Source organism: Choloepus didactylus, chromosome 3, assembly GCF_015220235.1.
Source record: "Choloepus didactylus isolate mChoDid1 chromosome 3, mChoDid1.pri, whole genome shotgun sequence".
In the NCBI taxonomy this organism is placed as follows: Eukaryota; Metazoa; Chordata; class Mammalia; order Pilosa; family Megalonychidae; genus Choloepus; species Choloepus didactylus.
In genome coordinates this window covers 45,198,282-45,199,688 of record NC_051309.1, presented here as the reverse complement: position 1 = coordinate 45,199,688, position 1,407 = coordinate 45,198,282, and positions in this window count along the sequence as shown.

Genomic DNA, 1,407 nt, shown 5'->3' with positions numbered 1-1,407 from the left:
GTCATTATGGTTCATAAGGGCGCCATTGTGGGGACGCCGTACCAAAATAGAAAGGGCTGGGGAGGGAGAGGCCTGGAGTCCGGGAGGCTCGGCTTTGTCCTCCCCTGGGAGAAGATGGATGGCCAGTGTCATGCAGATGATGACTTGGGACTATTAAATTGCCAGAAGGGGAATTATCTTTTCCAGCTCCCAATGCTTGTGGAAAATTCTAGAGGCAGGAGATGGAGGGTCCTGGGTGGGAGGGAAAGGCCTAGAGGCTGGGTTAGCTAGGCAGATTGGAGGAGCAGGCTGGATAGTGGCGGTGCCCGAGGCTGAGGTCTCCTCCCCGGGCTTCGGCTGCGCTCTACAAGCAGGGCGCACCTGGTCTCGAGCTGACCTTCCACCCAAACCCCATCGCCAAACTGGGGGACAGGCGGGATCAGAAAACCGAGAGGCGCAGCGAACTCGGAGCGGTTAAGGGCTGTGCCAGGAGGGGGGACAATTGTTCCCATTATTCAGAGCCGAGGCCCGAGCAAGGCTCGGTGGGGGAGTAAGTTGCTAACTGGATGGAGATGGATGGAGCCGCCCCGAGCCCCCGGCGTCGTGTCAGACCCGGGGCAATTACTGTCCCGCCAGGATGGACACCCTGCCGGCCACCCTGACCCCGGAGCGCGGGCCCACTGGCTGCTCGCGCCTGCGCGATTCGCTCGCTTGCCTTTGAAATAACCCTACTTGACATAAACTCCCGTGTGCTTAGCTACATCTGCCTGACCTCCTGAACCCCCGGGAAACCTCTGCTGCATTGAGCGCAATTACATTTGTCTTCAGTACACATTCTAGCCTCCTGCCTTGTCCACTCCTCGTTTGGCTTCCGTGTATCTTGGATTTCGATGGTTGTGGAGACAACCTAATTCGCTTCCTGCTATGCCTTGGGCATGGCTGAGCTGTTTCGGGGATCCCGAGCTTTCCAAGGTGCTCCACAGGCACCCCGCGCCACAGACAGTGGTCCTGCCTCCCAAGTCTCCTCTTCCGGTCCGGCCGTTTCAATAGAGGGAATAGAAGCCCTCAGACGTGCAGCCCCCCTACTGGGTCCCGGGCCGTCTGAGGGCGCGGCTGAGGGCCAGGTCAGGGGGCCAGAGCAGCCTGGAGCCCCGCGTGCGCTCTCGCTGACCTGATGGGGGGAGCGGGTGGGGATAGGGCAGCCCCGGAAGTGCCGGCTGGCGTCGGGAGCTGCGGCTGCCTGGCGCCAAGACTGCAGGGAGCCGAGGGTGGAGAGCTGAGGGGACCGATTCCGAAGATTACGGGGAAAGAGCCTGGTCAGGCCAGTGTCCAGCGTGGATCTCCAGCTGGAGCAAGCCGTGGGATGGCTACAGCCAGCCTTGCTCTCCAAGGCTTGCTCTGGGGGGACAGGGAGGTTCCCGTCGCCTT